General features: G+C 48.8%; 1 protein-coding gene across 1 annotated transcript in view; it reads right to left on the bottom strand.

Annotated features, from left to right (window-relative positions):
• The window catches only part of PARD6G (par-6 family cell polarity regulator gamma), a 54,769-nt gene that overhangs the window by 15,266 nt on the left and 20,305 nt on the right, over positions 1-19,198 (bottom strand). The window lies entirely within an intron of this gene.

Raw genomic sequence — 19,198 nt, 5'->3', positions numbered from 1 at the left:
AGGAGCTTTCAGTCAATCAATCAATCAATCGTATTTATTGAGCACTTCCTGTGTGCAGAGCACTGTCCTAAGCGCTTGGGAAGTCCAAGTTGGCAACACAGAGAGACGGTTCCTACCCAACAGTGGGCTCACAGTCTAAAAGGGGGGTCTAAAAGGGGACCCCTTAATGAACGAATAATGAATGCCATTATTATTATTATTATCATGGAGAGCACTGTACCAAGCGCTGGGGGGGCGAAATACATCACACCAGAGTCACAGGTGGGATTCCTGCCCATAAGGAGCTTTCAGTCAGTCAATCAATCAATCAATCGTATTTATTGAGCGCTTCCTGTGTGCAGAGCACTGGACTAAGCGCTTGGGAAATCCAAGTTGGCAACATAGAGAGACGGTCCCTACCCAACAGTGGGCTCACAGTCTAAAAGGGGGGTCTAAAAGGGGACCCCTTAATGAATGAATAATGAATGCCATTATTATTATTATTATTATGGAGAGCACTGTACCAAGCGCAGGGTGGGTGGGGGGAGGAAATACATCACACCAGAGTCGCAGGTGGGATTCCTGCCCATAGGGAGCTTTCAGTCAATCAATCAATCAATCGTATTTATTGAGCGCTTCCTGTGTGCAGAGCACTGGACTAAGCGCTTGGGAAGTCCAAGTTGGCAACATAGAGAGACGGTCCCTACTCAACAGTGGGCTCACAGTCTAAAAGGGGGGTCTAAAAGGGGACCCCTTCATCATCATCATCATCAATCATATTTATTGAGCGCTGACTGTGTGCAGAGCACTGTACTAAGCGCTTGGGAAGTACAAATTGGCAACATATGGAGACAGTCCCTACCCAACAGTGGGCTCACAGTCTAAAAGGGGGAGACAGAGAACTAAACCAAACATACTAACAAAAGAAAATAAATAGAATAGATATGGACAAGTAAAATAAATAGAGTAATAAATATGTACAAACATATATACAGGTGCTGTGGGGAAGGGAAGGAGGTAAGATGGGGGGGATGGAGAGGGGGACGAGGGGGAGAGGAAGGAAGGGGCTGAGTGTGGGAAGGAAGGCCTCCTGGAGGAGGTGAGCTCTCAGTAGGGCCTTGAAGGGAGGAAGAGAGCTAGCTTGGCGGATGGGCAGAAGGAGGGCATTCCAGGCCCGGGGGAGGACGTGGGCCTTAATGAACGAATAATGAATGTCATTATTATTATTATTATGGAGAGCACTGTACCAAGCGCTGGGGCGAGGGGTGGGGGGGAATACATCACACCAGAGTAGCAGGTGGGATTCCTGCCCATAGGGAGCTTTCAGTCAATATCAATCAATCAATCCATCGTATTTATTGAGCGCTTCCGGTGTGCAGAGCACTGGACTAAGCGCACAAGCTGGCAACATAGAGAGGCGGTCCCTACCCAACAGTGGGCTCACGGGCTTCCCCCAGACCTCCATCCTTCCCTCCCTCAGGCCCCTTCCACCAGGCACAGGGCTGCTCCTGTAATGGGCGATTAAAATCCATTTGTTCAGCTTTACGGGGCTCCCCAATAGGTAACAAATGACTCTCCCTTTGACACGAGGGGTGAATCACCCGGTTACAGATAATTGTCCTCCCCCCGCCACGGCCTCTCCCTTCCTGTCTCACCTACACAGCACAGGGAGGGAGGGAGGGAAGGAAGGAAGGCAGGGCGAGCCAAGAGTCCTGCTCCCCTTCATTCATTCAGTCAATCAATCAATCAATCAATCAATCGTATTTATTGAGCGCTTCCTGTGTGCACAGCACCGGACTAAGCGCTTGGGAAGTCCAGGTTGGCAGCATCTAGAGACGGCCCCTACCCCACAGCGGGCTCAGAGTCTAAAAGTCGTATTTATCAATCATCATCATCATCATCAATCGTATTTATTGAGCGCTTACTGTGTGCAGAGCACTGGACTCAGCGCTTGGGAAGTACAAATTGGCAACACATAGAGGCAGTCCCTACCCAACAGTGGGCTCACAGTCTAAAAGGGGGAGACAGAGAACAGAACCATACCAACAAAATAAAATAAATAGGATAGATATGTACAAGTAAAATAAATAAATAGAGTAATAAATGTGTTAGGTCTGCAAAAGTATTTCCCTCTATTAACTTAAAGAACTGATTTATTTCATCTTCAGCTTTATCCTCTATAAACCAAAGAACATTTCCCCAAAAAAGTAACTTTTACTTACTTCTAGGCTGTGAGCCCACTGTTGGGTCGGGACCATCAATCCATCCATCAATCCCCGTACTAAGCGCTTGTAACGATGGTATTTGTTAATAATAATAATAATAACAGTGGGATTAGAACCCACAACCTCTGACTCCGAAGCCTGGGGTCTTTCCTCAAAGCCGTGGGGCGACCTGATCACCTTGGAACCTCCCCAGCGCTTAGAACAGGGCTTTGCACATAGTAGGCGCTTAATAATACGATTGATCGATCATAACAGTGGCATTTTATTAAGCGCTTACTATGTGCAAAGCCCTGTTCTAAGCGCTGGGGAGGTTACAGGGTCATCAGGTTGCCCCTCGGAGGGCTCCCAGTTTTCATCCCCATTTTACAGATCAATCAATCAATCAATCGTATTTATTGAGCGCTTACGGTGTGCAGAGCACTGGACTAAGCGCTTGGGAAGTCCAAGTTGGCAAGATATAGAGACGGTCCCTACCCAACAGTGGGCTCACAGTCTAAAAGTAAGTAAAAGTTACTTTTTGGGGGAAATGTTCTTTGGTTTATAGAGGATAAAGTTGAAGATGAAATGAATCAGTTCTTTAAGTTAATAGAGGGAAATACTTTTGCAGACCTAAAGAAAGCTACCTAAGAAGCGGCGTGGCTCAGTGGAAAGAGCCCGGGTTTTGGAGTCAGAGGTCATGGGTTCAAATCCCGGCTCTGCCCACTGTCAGCTGTGTGGCTTTGGGTAAGTCACTTCGCTTCTCTGGGCCTCAGTCACCTCATCTGTAAAATGGGGATGAAGACTGTGAGCCCCATGTGGGACAACCTGATCACCTTGTAACCTCCCCAGCGCTTAGAACAGTGCTTTGCACAGAGTAAGCGCTTGATAAATGCCATTATTATTATTATTAAAAGGGGGAGACAGAGAACAAAACCAAACATCCTAACAAAATAAAATAAATAGAATAGATATGTACAAGATAAATAAATAGAGTAATAAATATGTACAAACATATATACATATATACAGGTGCTGTGGGGAAGGGAAGGAGGTAAGATGGGGGTACAGATGAGGTAACCGAGGCACAGAGAAGTTAAACGGCTCGCCCAAAGTCACCCAGCTGACAGTTGGCAGAGCCGGGGTTTGAACCCATGACCTCTGACTCCAAAGCCTGGGCTCTTTCCACTGAGCCATGCTGCTTACTATGTGCCCGGCGTTGCTCTAATAATAATAATAATAATAATAATAATAATAATAATAATAATAATAATAATAATAATAATGATAATGGCATTTATTAAGCGCTTACTATGTGCAAAGCCTGTTCTACGCACTGGGGCGGATACAAGGTGATCAGGTTGTCCCACGGGGGCTCACAGTCTTCATCCCCATTTTCCAGATGAGGGAACTGAGGCCCAGAGAAGTGGCTTGCCCAAAGTCACACAGCTGACAAGCGGCGGAGCCGGGATTAGAACTCAGGTCCTCTGACTCCCAAATCCGGGCTCTTCCCACTGAGCCACGCTGCTCCCCCGTTATAATAATGACGGTATTTGTTACGCCTTCACTATGTGCCGAGCGCTGTTCTAAGCGCTGCAAGGTAATCACCTTGTCCCACCTGGGGCTCACAGTCTTCATCCCCATTTTCCAGATGAGGCAACTGAGGCCCAGGGAAGTGAAGTGACTTGCCCCAAGTCACCCAGCTGACAAGTGGCGGAGCCGGGATTCGAACCCACGACCTCTGACTCCCAAGTCCGGGGTCTTTCCTCAAAGCCGTGGGACAGCCTGATCACCTTGTAACCACCCCAGCGCTTAGAACAGTGCTTTGCACATAGTAAGCGCTTAATAAATGCCATCATGATCATTAGAGAAGCAGCGTGGCTCGGTGGAAAGAGCCCGGGCTTTGGAGCCAGAGGTCATGGGTTCGAATCCCGGCTCCACCACATGTCTGCTGTGTGACCTTGGGCAAGTCACTTAAATTCTCGGAGCCTCAGTTACCTCATCTGTAAAACGGGGATGATGACTGTGAGCCCCACGCGGGACAACCTGATCACCTTGTATCCCCCCCAGCGCTTAGAACAGTGCTTTGCACATAGTAAGCGCTTAACGAATGCCATCATTATTTATTATTATTTATTTAGAGAAGCTCAGTGGAAAGAGCCCGGGCTTTGGAGTCGGAGGTCATGGGTTCAAATCCCAGCTCCGCCATTTGTCAGCTGTGTGACTTTGGGCAAGTCAATCAATCAATCAATCGTATTTATCGAGCGCTTACTGTGTGCAGAGCACTGGACTAAGCGCTTGGTTCTCTGTGCCTCAGTTCCCTCATCTGTAAAATGGGGATTAAGACTGTGAGCCCACCGCGGGACAATCTGATCGCCTTGTAACCTCCCCAGCGCTTAGCACATAGTAAGTGCTTAATAAATGCCATTTAAGAAAAAAAAAGGCGCGCTAATAAGACAGCCAATAGGGCCCTCTGCCCGCTGAGGGCGTCCAGTCCAGCGCCCTGCCCGCAAATTCATTCATTCATTCGTATTTATTGCGCGAAGGACACCCAGCACAGAGCTCTGCCCATCCTGTTTATAGATATCGAGGTCCTTGGGTGATGCCACATGCCCACATTCTCCCGTAGTCCGTGCCCAGGGGGAGGCTGGCAGAGCGCTTACTATGTGCAGAGCACTGTACTAAGCGCTTGGGAAGTCCAAGTTGGCACCATCTAGAGACGGTCCCTACCCACCAGCGGGCTCGCGGTCTAGACGGTGAGCTTAGCCACCAGCGCTTATCATCATCATCATCATCATCAATCGTATTTATTGAGCGCTTACTGGGTGCAGAGCACTGTACTAAGCGCTTGGGAAGTACAAATTGGCAACGTATAGAGACAGTCCCTGCCCAACAGTGGGCTCACAGTCTAAAAGGGGGAGACAGAGAACAAAACCAAACATACTAACAAAATAAAATAAATAGAATAGAAATGTACAAGTAAAATAGAGTAATAAATCTGTACAAACATATATACAGTGCTTGGTGCGTAGCGAGCGCTTAGAAGCAGCGCGGCTCAGTGGAAAGAGCCCGGGCTTTGGAGTCAGTGGGTTCAGATCCCAGCTGCGTGACCTTGGGCAAGTCACTTAATCAATCATATTTATTGAGCGCTTGCTATGTGCAGAGCACCGTACTAAGCGCTTGGGAAGTACAAATTGGCAACATACAGAGACGGTCCCTACCCAACATTGGGCTCCTTCTCTGGGCCTCAGTTCCCTCATCTGGAAAATGGGGATTAAGACTGGGAGCCCCCCCGTGGGACAACCTGATCGCCCTGTATCCCCCCGGGATGGCGGGGGCACAGCGGGGCCGCGGACCAAGGATGAGGGCGGTGGAGCGGGCCCACTGTTGGGTCGGGACCGTCTCTGGATGTTGCCAACTTGGACTTCCCAAGCGCTCAGTACAGTGCCCTGCGCACAGTAAGCGCGCGATAAATACGATTGATCGATTGATTGATTGAGAAGGCGGGCGGAGGGCTGACTGCCGACGTGTCCGCCCGGCCAGACTCGGTTGCCGCGAGCTGCCCCGCGGCCGGCCTGCCCGTGGGGAGCGCGGGGAGGACGACTGAGGCTGAAGTAACCCAAAATAACTGTTGGCACGGACACCCCTACTTAGAGCAGCCCACTGCCGGCTGTTCCCCGGCCCGCGTGGCGGGGCCCGGCCCCGAGGCCCGCACGCTGCCAGGAGACATCCCTGCCTCTCCTCGCTTTGTTTCTTCTTTTCATAATAATCATCATAATGGCATTTATTAAGCGCTTACTATGTGCCAAGCACTGTTCTAAGCGCTGGGGAGGATACAAGGCCATCAGGTTGTCCCACGGGGGGGGCTCCCGGGCTTCATCCCCGTTTTACAGATGAGGGAACTGGGGCACAGAGAACACCAATAATGACGGCATTTATTAAGCGCTTATGATGTGCCAAGCGCTGTTCTAAGCGCTGGGGAGGCGATCAGGTTGTCCCACGGGGGGCTCCCGGGCTTCATCCCCGTTTTACAGATGAGGGAACTGGGGCACAGAGAATACCAATAGTGATGGCATTTATGAAGCGCTTATGATGTGCCAAGCGCTGTTCTAAGCGCTGGGGAGGATACAAGGTGATCAGGTTGTCCCACGGTGGGGGCTCCCAGTCTTCATCCCCATTTTACAGATGAGGGAATTGGGGCACAGAGAACACCAATAATGATGGCATTTATTAAGCGCTTATGATGTGCCAAGCACTGTTCTAAGCGCTGGGGAGGCGATCAGGTTGTCCCACGGGGGGCTCCCGGGCTTCATCCCCATTTTACAGATGAGGGAACTGGGGCACAGAGAATACCAATAGTGATGGCATTTATGAAGCGCTTATGATGTGCCAAGCGCTGTTCTAAGCGCTGGGGAGGACACAAGGTGATCAGGTTGTCCCATGGTGGGGGCTCCCAGTCTTCATCCCCATTTTACAGATGAGGGAACTGGGGCACAGAGAACACCAATAATGATGGCATTTATTAAGCGCTTATGATGTGCCAAGCACTGTTCTAAGCGCTGGGGAGGCAATCAGGTTGTCCCACGGGGGGCTCCCGGGCTTCATCCCCATTTTACAGATGAGGGAACTGGGGCACAGAGAACACCAATAATGACGGCATTTATTTTGTACTTCCCAAGCGCTTAGTACAGTGCTCTGCACATAGTAAGCGCTCAATAAATACGATTGATGATGATGATGATGATTTATTAAGCACTTATGATGTGCCAAGCGCTGTTCTAAGCGCTGGGGAGGCGATCAGGTTGTCCCACGGGGGGCTCCCGGTCTTCATCCCCATTTTACAGATGAGGGAACTGGGGCACAGAGAACACCAATAATGATGGCATTTATTAAGCGCTTATGATGTGCCAAGCACTGTTAATAATAATAATAATAATAATAATGGCATTTATTAAGCGCTTACTATGTGCAAAGCACTGTTCTAAGCGCTGGAGCACTGTTCTAAGCGCTGGGGAGGTGATCAGGTTGTCCCACGGGGGGCTCCCAGGCTTCATCCCCATTTTACAGATGAGGGAACTGGGGCACAAAGAATACCAATAACGATGGCATTTATTAAGCTCTTATGATGTGCCAAGCACTGTTCTAAGCTCTGGGGAGGACACAAGGCGATCAGGTTGTCCCACGGGGGGCTCCCAGTCTTCATCCCCATTTTACAGATGAGGGAACTGGGGCACAGAGAATACCAATAATGATGGCATTTATTAAGCGCTTATGATGTGCAAAGCATCATCAATCGTATCGTATTGATTGAGCACTTACTATGTGCAGAGCACTGTTCTAAGCGCTGGGGAGGATACACGGCGATCAGGTTGTCCCACGGGGGGCTCCCGGTCTTCATCCCCATTTTACAGATGAGGGAACTGGGGGCCCAGAGGAGTGACTTGCCCAAAGCCACCCAGCTGACAGTTGGCGGAGCCGGGACTTGAACCCAGGCCCTTTCACCCATCCATTCATTCGCGCTTACCGCGTGCAGAGCACTGGGGCAGAGCAGAGCACTTTTTCTTTAAATGGTATTTGATACGTGCTCACTACGCGCCAGGCACTGTCCTAAGCGCTGCGGTAGATACAGGCTAATCGGGTCCCCGTCCCACGTGGGGCTCACGGGCTCCGACTTGTACTTCCCAAGCGCTTAGTCCAGTGCTCTGCACGCAGTAAGCGCTCAATAAATACGAATGATTGATTGATTGATCCCCATTTTACAGATGAGGTCACTACGGCACTGCGAAGCTACGTGACTTGCTCGAGACCACTGAGCAGGCAAGTGGCGGAGCCGGGATTCGAACTCAGGTCCTTTTGATTACCAGGCCCGTGCTCCGTCTATTAGGCCACGCTGCTTCGCACCTTTTCCTGCCACGAGGCCCGAGAACCACCTGCCCAGATCTGGTTGACACGTTCCTCCGGGGAGCAGTTCATAATAATAATAATAATTTTGGTATTTGTTAAGCGCTTACTCTGTGCCAAGCACTGTTCTAAGCGCTGGGGAGGTTACAAGGTGATCAGGTTGTCCCCCGTGGGGCTCACAGTCTTCATCCCCATTTTACAGATGAGGTCACTGAGGCCCAGAGAAGTCAAGCGGCTTGCCCAAAGTCACACAGCTGACAAGCGGCGGAGTCGGGATTTGAACCCAAGCCCGGGCTCTTTCCACTGAGCCACGCTGTTCATGGGACAACCTTCATTCATTCAATCATATTTATTGAGCGCTTACTGTGTGCAGAGCACTGTACTAAGCGCTTGGGAAGTCCAAGTTGGCAACATCTAGAGACAGTCCCTACCCAACAGCGGGCTCGCAGTCTAGCAGTGGGGAGACAGACAACCAAACATATAAACCAAATAAAATAAATAGAATAAATATTATCTTGCTTCTTCCCCAGTGCTTAGAAGAGTGCTTGCCACATAGTAAGCGCTTAAACAACAAAACATATAAACCAAATAAAACAAATAGAATAAATATTATCTTGCCTCTTCCCCAGTGCTTAGAAGAGTGCTTGCCACATAGTAAGCGCTTAAACAAGAAAACATAGAAACCAAATAAAATAAATAGAATAAATATTATCTTGCATCTTCCCCAGTGCTTAGAAGAGTGCTTGCCACATAGTAAGCGCTTAAACAACCAAACATATAAACCAAATAAAATAAATAGAATAAATATTATCTTGCATCTTCCCCAGTGCTTAGAAGAGCGCTTGCCACATAGTAAGCGCTTAAACAACCAAACATATAAACCAAATAAAATGAATAGAATAAATATTATCTTGCATCTTCCCCAGTGCTTAGAAGAGTGCTTGCCACCTAGTAAGCGCTTAAACAACAAAACATATAAACCCAATAAAACAAATAGAATAAATATTATCTTGCATATTCCCCAGTGCTTAGAAGAGCGCTTGCCACATAGTAAGCGCTTAAACAACAAAACATATAAAGCAAATAAAATAAATAGAATAAATATTATCTTGCATCTTCCCCAGTGCTTAGAAGAGTGCTTGCCACATATAGTAAGCGCTTAAACAAAACATATAAAGCAAATAAAATAAATAGAATAAATATTATCTTGCCTCTTCCCCAGTGCTTAGAAGAGTGCTTGCCACATAGTAAGCGCTTAAACAACAAAACATATAAACCAAATAAAATAGAATAAATATTATCTTGCATCTTCCCCAGTGCTTAGAAGAGTGCTTGCCACATAGTAAGCGCTTAAACAACAAAACATATAAACCAAATCAAATAAATAGAATAAACATTATCCTGCATCTTCCCCAGTGCTTAGATAGTAAGCACTTAAACAACCAAACATATAAACCAAATAAAATAAATAGAATAAATATTAACTTGCCTCTTCCCCAGTGCTTAGAAGAGTGCTTGCCACATAGTAAGCGCTTACACAACAAAACATATAAACCAAATAAAATAAATAGAATAAATATTAACTTGCCTCTTCCCCAGTGCTTAGAAGAGTGCTTGCCACTTAGTAAGCGCTTAAACAACCAAACATCTAAACCAAATAAAATAAATAGAATAAATATTATCTTGCCTCTTCCCCAGTGCTTAGAAGGGTGCTTGCCACATGGTAAGCGCTTAAACAACAAAACATAGAAACCAAATAAATAGAATAAATATTATCTTGCTTCTTCCCCAGTGCCTAGAAGAGTGCTTGCCACATAGTAAGCGCTTAAACAACAAAACATATAAACCAAATCAAATAAATAGAATAAATATTATCTTGCTTCTTCCCCAGTGCCTAGAAGAGTGCTTGCCACATAGTAAGCGCTTAAACAACAAAACATATAAGCCAAATAAAATAAATAGAATAAATATTATCTTGCCTCTTCCCCAGTGCTTAGAAGAGTGCTTGCCACATAGTAAGCGCTTAACGAAGACTTTTTGGAGAAGCAGCGTGCCTTAGTGGAAAGAACACAGGCTTGGGAGCCACGGGTTGTGGGTTCGAATCCCCGTTCCGCCACTTATCAGCTGGGTGACTTGGGGCAAGTCGCTTAAACTGCTCAGTTCCCTCTTCTGGAAAACGGGGGTGAAGCCTGCGAGCCCCACGGGGGACAACCTGATCACCTTATATCCCCCCCTCAGTGCTTAGAACAGTGCTTGGAACATAATAATCAATCAATCAGTCGTATTTATTGAGCGCTTACTGTGTGCAGAGCACTGTACTAAGCGCTTGGGAAGTACAAGTTGGCAACATAGAGAGTCGGTCCCTACCCAACAGTGGGCTTACAGTCTAATAAGTGCTTCCTTCCTCTCCCCCTCGTCCCCCTCTCCATCCCCCCCATCTTACCTCCTTCCCTTCCCCACAGCACCTGTATATATGCTTGTACATATTGATTACTCTATTTATTTATTTTACTTGTCCATATCTGTTCTATTTATTTTATTCCGTATGTTTGGTTTTGTTGTCTGCCTCCCCCTTTTAGACTGTGAGCCCACTGTTGGGTAGGGACCGTCTCTAGATGTTGCCAACATGTACTCCCAAGCGCTTAGTCCAGTGCTCTGCACACAGTAAGCGCTCAATAAATACGATTGATTGATGGATTGATTAACAAATACCATTGTGATTATTCAGTGAGAGACTGGAGTCAGAAACACCCCTGACCCTCCCCTCTCCATCCCGGACTCTCCTGGTGACCCGGCGGGGACCATCCCCAACGCCTGACTTGGAGATCTGGGGCTGGGAGGCAACGGGGAGATAATAATAATAATAATAATAATGATGGCATTTATTAAGCGCTTACTATGTGCAAAGCACTGTCCTAAGCGCTGGGGAGGTTACAAGGTGATCAGGTTGTCCCTCGTGGGGCTCACAGATTTAATCCCCATTTTCCGGATGAGGTAACTGAGGCCCAGAGAAGTGACTTGCCCAAAGTCACCCAGCTGACAATTGGCGGAGCCGGGATTTGAACCCATGACCTCTGACAGCCCGGGCTCTTTCCTACTGAGCCACGCGGCTTCTCTTTATTAAGCACTTACTATGCGCAAAGCACTGTTCTAAGCGCTGGGGAGTTTACAAGGTGATCAGGTTGTCCCATTGGGGGCTCACAGTCTTTATCCCCATTTGACAGATGAGGGAACTGAGGCCCATAGAAGTGAAGTGACTTGCCCTGTATATATGTTTGTACATATTTATTACTCTATTTATTTATTTTACTTGTCCATATCTATTCTATTTATTTTATTTTGTTAGTATGTTTGGTTTTGCTCTCTGTCTTCCCCCTTTTTAGACTGTGAGCCCACTTTTTAGACTGTGAGCCCACTGTTGGGTAGGGACTGTCTCTATATGTTGCCAACTTGTACTTCCCAAGCGCTTAGTACAGTGCTCTGCACATAGTAAGCGCTCAATAAATACGATTGATGATGATGATGACTGTCTCTATATGTTGCCAACTTGGACTTCCCAAGCGCTTAGTACAGTGCTCTGCACACAGTAAGCGCTCAATACGATTGATGATGATGATGATGACTGTCTCTATATGTTGCCAACTTGGACTTCCCAAGCACTTAGTACAGTGCTCTGCACACAGTAAGCGCTCAATAAATACGATTGATTGATTGATTGATTGATATTGCCCAAAGTCACCCAGCTGACAATTGGCAGAGCCGGGATTTGAACCCATGACCTCTGACTCCAAAGCCCGGGCTCTTTCCACTGAGCCACGCTACTACTACTACTACTAATACAATGATAAATTGTACTTGTGCCAACCACTGTACTTCCCAAGCGCTTAGTACAGCGCTCTGCACACAGTAAGCGCTCAATAAATACGATTGATGATGATGATGATGATGTACTAAGTGCTAGGGTAGATCCACGATCGGCCGAATGCACTTTCAGTCCCACACGGGACTCACAGTCTAAGTAGGAGGGGGAACAGGTATCGTAGCGCCATTTTACAGTTGAGGAAACTGAGGCCCAGAGAAGTTATGTGACTTGCCCAAGGTCACACAGGAGGCAAGTGGCAAGAGGGGCAGTGGGGCCACCAGAAACGCTTACCGAACAGGCCCAAATAAATCAGTGCCCGTCCCCCGCTCTCAACTTGTCCTTCCCAAGCGCTTAGTACAGTGCTCTGCACACAGTAAGCGCTCAATAAATACGACTGAATGAATGAATGAACCTGGCCAAACAAGTCGACGGTGGCCCGGACTGAAATGAACGGATTAAAAGCACGGCTTCTCTTTGCGTCCTCCGACGCACCCGTGAACTCCCGTCCTCTAAAAGGATCTTAATTCCCCACCCGTGGGACCCCACCGCCTAATAATAACTATAATAACGGTAATAATAATAATTATGATAGCATTTATTAAGCGCTTACTCTGTGCAAAGCACTGTTCTAAGCGCCGGGGAGGATACAAGGTGATCAGGTTGTCCCACGGGGGGCTCACGGTCTTCATCCCCATTTTACAGATGAGGCCCAGGGAAGTGAAGTGACTGGCCCAAAGTCACACGGCTGGCAAGCGGTGGAGCCGGGATTGGAACCCGTGACCTCTGACTCCAAAGCCCGGGCTCTTTCCACCGAGCCACGCTGCATCTCCTGAACGGTGTTTAAGTGCTTTACTATACGCCAGGCACTGGGGTAGACGTGAGAGGGCCGGGTCTCACGCAGTCTAAGTGGGAGGGAGAACAGGTACTGAATCCCCATTTTGCAGATGAGGGAACTGAGGCCCAGAAGTTAAGTGACTCGCCCAGGGTCACACAGCAGGTAAGAGACTGTGAGCCCACTGTTGGGTAGGGACTGTCTCTATACGTTGCCAATTTGGACTTCCCAAGCGCTCAGTACAGTGCTCTGCACACAGTAAGCGCTCAATAAATACGATTGATGATATGTTGCCAACTTGTACTTCCCAAGTGCTCAGTACAGTGCTCTGCACACAGTAAGCGCTCAATAAATACGATTGATGATGATATGTTGCCAACTTGTACTTCCCAAGTGCTTAGTACAGTGCTCTGCACACAGTAAGCGCTCAATAAGTACGATTGATGATGATGATGATGATGAAGTGTGGAATCGGGAAGTGGGAAGAGCAGGTCTTGTGTGGCCTTGGCCACCTCTGACTCCCTGAATGCAGCCCCCCGGGAGACCCTACGGGGTGGGAGGGCTGGAAAGTAACTTGTTCTTCCCAAGCGCTTAGTACAGTGCTCTGCACACAGTAAGCGCTCAAGAAATACGATTGATTGATTGATTGATTGAAAGAGCTCACCTCCTCCAGGAGGCCTTCCCAGACTGAGCCCCTTCCTTCCTCTCCCCCTCGTCCCCCTCTCCATCCCCCCCATCTTACCTCCTTCCCTTCCCCCAGCACCTGGATATATGTATATATGTTTGTACATATTTTTTACTCTATGTATTTATTTATTTATTTTATTTGTACATATCTATTCTATTTATTTTATTTTGTTAGTATGTTTGGTTTTGTTCTCTGTCTCCCCCTTTTAGACTGTGAGCCCACTATTGGGTAGCGACTGTCCCTATATGTTGCCAATTTATTTATTTATTTTATTTGTACATATCTATTCTATTTATTTTATTTTGTTAGTATGTTTGGTTTTGTTCTCTGTCTCCATCTTTTAGACTGTGAGCCCACTGTTGGGTAGGGACTGTCCCTATATGTCGCCAATTTGTACTTCCCAAGTGCTTAGTACAGTGCTCTGCACATAGTAAGCGCTCAATAAATACGATTGATGATGATGATGATGATGAAAGCGGAGGCGGCCAGGGCCGAGTGACCTCCAGGGTGGTCGGGGGGGGGGGGGATCCCCACCCCACCTCGCACCCGCATCCCTAAGTTCTGTCCTGCTCAGTCAGTCGTATTTTTTGAGCACTTGCCGTGGGCAGAGCACTGTACTGAGCGCTTGGGAGAACGCAACAGAGTTGGCGGACACGTCCCCCGCCCGCTACAAGCTTCCAGTCCAGAGGGGCAGACGGGCATTAATGGTATTTGCTGAGCGCTTACTGCGTACAGAGCACCAGACTGAGAGCTTGGGAGATGAATATAGTGCAGTCCACTGTATTACGCGCTTGGGAGAACGCAACAGAGTTGGCGGACACGTTCCCCACCCGCTACAAGCTTCCAGTCCAGAGGGGGGGACGGGCATTAATGGTATTTGCTGAGCGCTCACTCATCATCATCATCATCATCATCATCCATCGTATTTATTGAGCGCTTACTATGTGCAGAGCACTGCACCAAGCGCTTGGGAAGTCCAAATTGGCAACATCTAGAGACGGCCCCTACCCACCAGTGGGCTCGCAGTCTAAAAGGGGGAGACGGAGAACAGAACCAAACAGCCTAACAAAATAAAATAAATAGGATAGATAGGCTTCCTGCGTGCAGAGCACCAGACTGAGAGCTTGGGAGGTGAATATGGCGCGGTCCACACGGTATAAACTATAATTCCGCCAGCCCTGCCCTCAGGTGGGGCAGGATCCGAGGGCGGAGAGGCTGGGCCGGGGCGGGCCGTCCCGGCTGACGCGCTCTTGGCTGCGGATCTGCTGGGCACAGCACTTTCTGCGCCCGGGCCCCCCTCGCTCCCTTCCAAAACAAACTCACACATTTTTCTCCCTCCTCCTCCTCCTCCTCTTCCTCCCACCTGCCCCGGGCTTGCGGCGAAGCCTTGGTGGCGGGGGGGTGGCTGGGGACTGTTTGGACGTCGCGTTGGTGGGAGGGTGGCCGGGGTGTTTTTTTGCGATCTTTTGTGTGTGTGTGTGTCCCCCACAGCCCATGGCTGTTTGTCCGCTGGGACCCCGGCGGTCGCCGTGGCCATCTGACCGCCCCATCTGTTTCCGCGGGCCGGGAAAGCCAAAACGCAGGCCGGCCGGTCACACGGATGGCTGTTTTTCTGCGCTGTTTTAAACGCCGCCCCTCCACCGCTCCCCAAGGGAAAGACCTATTTTCCCCCAACCGGGTGCCCCCCGACCCGGAGAACCGGCCAAGGCCGCAGTCTTTTAGACCGTGAGCCCGCTGTTGGGCCGGGACCGTCTCTATATGTTGCCAACTTGGACTTCCCAAGCGCTTAGTACAGTGCTCCGCACACAGTGAGCGCTCAATAAATCTGATTGATTGACCTCCGCTCTCCAGGACGGGGTGGTCCGCTCTCCGATTGTGAGAACGTCCGCTAGACTGGAAGCTCCTCGTGGGCGGGGATCGCAACTCTAGCGTCGCTTACTCGCCCGCGCGGCTCAGTGGACGGAGCCCGGGCTTAGGGGTCTCAGGTTGTGGGTTCTAATCCCGGCTCTGCCGCCGTGCGACTTTGGGCGAGGCGCTTCACTTCTCTGTGCCTCGCCTGTAAAAGGGGGATGGAGATCGTGAGCCCCACGGGGGGACAACCTGATCACCTTGTATCCGGCCCAGCGCTTAGAACAGTGCTTTGCATATAGTAAGCGCTTCACAAACACCATCATTATTATTATTACAGTGGTCTGCACAAATTAAGTGCTCAATAAATACCCGTGATTGATCTGGGAGGGGGGGCAGGATGGAGACCCGCTCCCCAAGCTTCCTGGAAGACTTCCAGGCTGTCGAGCCCCAGGACATATGTATATGTCCCCCTCTCTATAAATGATTGTACGTATTTATTACTCTATTTTACTTATGTTTGTACGTATTTATTTTACTTGTACATATTTATTCTATTTTATTTTGTTAATATGTTTTAGTTGTCTGTCTCCCCCTTCTAGACCGTGAGCTCGCTGTTGGGTAGGGACCGTCTCTAGATGTTGCCAACTTGGACTTCCCAAGCGCTTAGTACAGTGCTCTGCACACAGGAAGCGCTCAATAAATACGATTGAATGAGTGAATGAAAGTCTGACACTGTCTTCACAGCAGAGACCACCGCTCTCCCCACCTTCAAAGCCTTATTCAAATCCTATCTCCTCCAAGAAGCCTTCCCCGATTTATCCCTCCTTTCTCTTACCCCCCCCTCCCTTCTGGGTCTTAATAATAATAATGATGATGATGATGGCATTTATTAAGCGCTTACTATGTACAAAGCACTGTTCTAAGCACTGGGGGGGGATACAAGGTGATCAGGTTGTCCCACGTGGGGCTCACAGTCTTCATCCCCATTTTCCAGATGAGGGAACCGAGGCACAGAGAAGTAAAGTGGCTTGCCGGAGCCGGAATTCGAACCCGCCTCCTCTGACTCCCGAGTCCGGGCTCTTGTCCCTAAGCCACGCTGCTTCTTCCCCCTTCTAGCCTGTGAGCCCGCTGTTGGGTAGGGACCGTCTCTAGATGTTGCCAACTCGGACTTCCCAGGCGCTCAGTACAGTGCTCCGCCCACAGAAAGCGCTCAATAAATACGACTGAGTGAATGAATGACCTTGGGCAACTTCCTGTACCTCAGTTACCTCATCTGCAAAATGGGGATTAAGGCGGTACGGGACAGGGAATGGGTCCAACCTGATTATCTTCTATCTACGCCCGTGCTTAGTACAGTGCTTGCCACGTAGTAAGCGCTGAAGAAATACCACAGAAAACAAAACCAAAAGAAAAAAAAAGGAGAGGAAACAGATGGTGGAGAGGGGGAGGTGAGGGCGTGTGTGTGTTTTTGTGTGAGTCCCATTTGTCCGGGACCGTGTCCAAACTTGATTATCTCCTATCTACCCCAGTGCTTAGTACAGTGCTTGACACATAGTAAGCACTTAACTCCCCCCCTCAAAAAAAATCTAGAAGGAAAAGAGTCCATAATTTCATTAAGTTGTCCACCCCAGTGCTTAGAACAATTCTTACCGCGTAGTGAGCGCTGAAATACCAAAAAAAACCAAAAATCTGAAGGAAAAAAAAAATCCATAGTTTTATTCAGCTCTTAATACGGGTGCCTTGCGCACAGTAAGCGCTCCAATATGACTTCCCAAGCGCTTAGTACAGTGCTCTGCACACAGTAAGCGCTCAATAAATACGATTGATGATGATGATGACGGGATCAGTTAAATTGTCTGTTAACTGCAAAACCACATGCCCAACGTGGTGTTAATCAGTGGATTAAATACGAGCTAACCAGAGCGGGCACAATCTCTGCAGGGCTCGCAGGGAGGGAGAAGGGCTATTTAATTCCCATTTTACAGAGGAGGACGCCCAGCGAGGTGTAATAAATTGGCCCACGCTCCCTCCAGATTCACTGCCCTTACTGCGCGTGGTCCCTCACCATTCTTCTATCTATTATATATTGATGGCATTTATTAAGCGCTTACTACTTGCAAAGCACTGTTCTAAGCGCTGGGGAGGTTACAAGGAGATCAGGTTGTCCCCCGGTGGGCTCACAGTCTTCATCCCCATTTTACAGATGAGGCCCAGAGAAGGGAAGTGACTCGCCCAAAGTCACCCGGCTGACAATGGGCGGAGCCGGGATTCGAACCCACGACCCCTGACTCCAAAGCCCGGGCTCTTTCCCCTGCTTCTAGACTGTGAGCCCACTGTTGGGGAGGGACCGTCTCTATATGTTGCCAACTTGTACTTCCCAAGCGCTTAGTACAGTGCTCTGCACACGGTAAGCGCTCAATAAATACAATTGATTGATTTCTCTCTGGCCCGGGGACCGGCGGAGAAGCCACGCAGAACACAGGCCGGGCCTATTTATTTATTTTACTTGTACATATCTATTCGATTTATTTTATTTTGTTCATATGTTTGGTTTATGTTCTCTGTCTCCCCCTTCTAGACTGTGAGCCCACTGTTGGGTAGGGACCGTCTCTAAAAGTTGCCAACTTGGACTTCCCAAGCGCTTAGTCCAGTGCTCTGCACACAGTAAGCGCTCAATAAATACGATTGATTGATTGATTGGACGGCTTCAGCCGCTTTGGTCAGTCAGTTGTACTTATCGAGCGCTTACTGTGTGCAGATCACTGTACTAAATAATAATAATGATGGCATTTATTAAGCGCTTACTATGTGCAAAGCACCGTTCTAAGCACTGGGGAGGTTACAAGGTGATCAGGTTGTCCCATGGGGGCTCACGGTCTTAATCCCCATTTTACAGATGAGGGAACTGAGGCCCAGAGCAGTGAAGTGACTTGCCCAAAGTCACCCAGCTGACAATTGGCGGAGCCGGGATTTGAACCCGTGACCTCTGACTCCAAAGCCCGGGCTCTTTCCACTCTGTCTCCGCCTTTTAGACTGTGAGCCCACTGTTGGGTAGGGACCGTCTCTATATGTTGCCAATTTGTACTTCCCAAGCGCTTAGTACAGTGCTCTGCACATAGTAAGCGCTCAATAAATACGATTGATGATGATGATGATGATGGGCCACGCTGCTTCGGGAGAGTACGACGGACCGGTACGCCACGTCCCGGCCGCCGCTCCCCTTTCCATCAGTGGGACCGAAGGGGAAACAGGAAAAACGGCGCGTTGGGAGAGGAAATTGTGGCTTGCGGGAAAGGAAAAAATTGTTCGGGCTGGAGATTTCCCCACCTCGGGCCCGTCTCTCTCCCGGGGAAGTCGCTTCTCCCCTCACAGACGTCCTCCGTCTGTCTGTCTCCCCCTTCTCGACCGTGAGCCCGCTGTTGGGCAGGGGCCGTCTCTAGATGTTGTCGACTCGGGCTTCCCAAGCGCTTAGTCCAGTGCTGCGCACACGGTGAGCGCTCAATCAATCCGATTGAATGAATGAATGAATGAATGAATGCCATCGTTATTATGATGATGAAGAGGGAGAACGGGGATTGAACCCCCGTTTTACCCCGAAGGAAAGTGGGGTCCAGAGAAGTTAAGGTCCCCCAATGGGGCCGGATCCAGGTGTCCAGACTCCCAGCCCCGGTTCTTCCCACTGAGCCGCCCCGGCCCGGGGATAATCGTCATCATCATCAATCGTATTGATTGAGCGCTTACTATGTGCAGAGCACTGGACTAAGCGCTTGGGAAGTACAAATTGGCAACATATAGAGACGGTCCCTACCCGACAGTGGGCTCACAGTCTAAAAGGGGGAGACGGAGAACGAAACCAAACATACTAACAAAATAAAATAAATAGG

This window comes from Tachyglossus aculeatus, chromosome X2 (genome assembly GCF_015852505.1).
Source record: "Tachyglossus aculeatus isolate mTacAcu1 chromosome X2, mTacAcu1.pri, whole genome shotgun sequence".
In the NCBI taxonomy this organism is placed as follows: domain Eukaryota; kingdom Metazoa; phylum Chordata; class Mammalia; order Monotremata; family Tachyglossidae; genus Tachyglossus; species Tachyglossus aculeatus.
The sequence above is the reverse complement of the archived record's forward strand: the minus strand, read 5'-3'. Positions and strand labels throughout refer to the sequence as shown.